General features: G+C 45.2%; 1 protein-coding gene across 1 annotated transcript in view; it reads left to right on the top strand.

The window, feature by feature from the left end:
- Positions 1-1,197, top strand: part of EGR_10972 (PIM1 peptidase (S16 family)) — a gene marked incomplete at both ends in the record, with an annotated part of 5,122 nt that overhangs the window by 3,077 nt on the left and 848 nt on the right. The window lies entirely within an intron of this gene.

Raw genomic sequence — 1,197 nt, 5'->3', positions numbered from 1 at the left:
AGTTGTGTTTGAGTGTAGACCTGTGAAGTTAGACGTATAATCGTGACATAGTTGTTCCCTTGTTCTAACCTCGCTCTTAATGCTGCTCGTGATCTTTCCTCTATTCCAACCACAACCACTGTGGAGACAAGAGTGGTGATCCTATGATGAACAGTCAGCCAGACGAGGAGACTCTCGACTTCTCGAGTTCTAGGTTTGTAATGCGCGGATGTGGTAGACGTGGCATGTCCTAGTGATAAAATGCAGTCGAAACTATTCACCGATTACTGTCCACGTTTGAGTGCTACTGTGGAGGCAGTGCATTTTGCGCTTGAATTGGTTCTCGTATACGAATTCAGTGTCCGTGTGTTGGTTTGGCGGTGTGGAGTTGTCAGCTTGACTATCGTCAATTGGCCTTTTCACGTGGTGTGGACGTGTCAAGTCAACACTTCCTCAGGGTTTGGATGCCTTCAAATCAGTCTAGTACTGCCCATCACAGGTCAGTTGGCGAGACTGGAAATGAGAGTACTTGGCAAATGCACAGTGGATGCACTCCTTGTGTGCCGATTTGACGTGGTATGCCGCCGATAGGATGAATACCGTTGCGATCTTGTCGTAGGTCCACTTTTCACTGTTGTTATTGCAGCTCTCATGTTAGTTCCCAATGCGGTTATAGGATGTGCAGGTACAGTATTCGACGTTGAAGACATTATAGAAGGGTGTAAGTCTGATGGTACGTAAGTGGGAAGCAACCTATGCGGAATCACTTTGGTGGTAAATCGCAAATGTTGCGGAATAATAACTATATTGACTGGCGCTTGAAGAGCGCTGTCTCATGTTCAGCTCTGCTACTAGACTTCAATGACCGTTATTGCGTTTCACTTTCCTATTTCCGAAGCGGTTTCTGAAAGGCACAATAAGTGATATAAGCGTGGAGCATTTCAGAGTTCATGGTAGGCACATGTTGTGTGTTCAAATGGGATGTTCGCCGAAGCGAGCTATTGCCTGGCGTATTGTAGAGGCCTTACTGGTACAAAGTGTCGTGGAATGCACGTCATGTGGCTTAGTTCTGACGTCTGTTTCAGAGATGCCAGTAAGTGCCTACTGTTACTAGATGATATTAAAGCACATCTTTTAAACCCATAAGCTGATTCGGTTTTGGTTATTAATTTGAATATATATTGAATGGGGTCTTACCTTTGGGGTACTCTGTGTGCT

The sequence above is a fragment of the Echinococcus granulosus genome, assembly GCF_000524195.1.
Source record: "Echinococcus granulosus chromosome Unknown EG_S00316, whole genome shotgun sequence".
NCBI classification, from domain to species: Eukaryota; Metazoa; Platyhelminthes; class Cestoda; order Cyclophyllidea; family Taeniidae; genus Echinococcus; species Echinococcus granulosus.
This window is presented reverse-complemented; position numbering and strand designations above follow the sequence as displayed.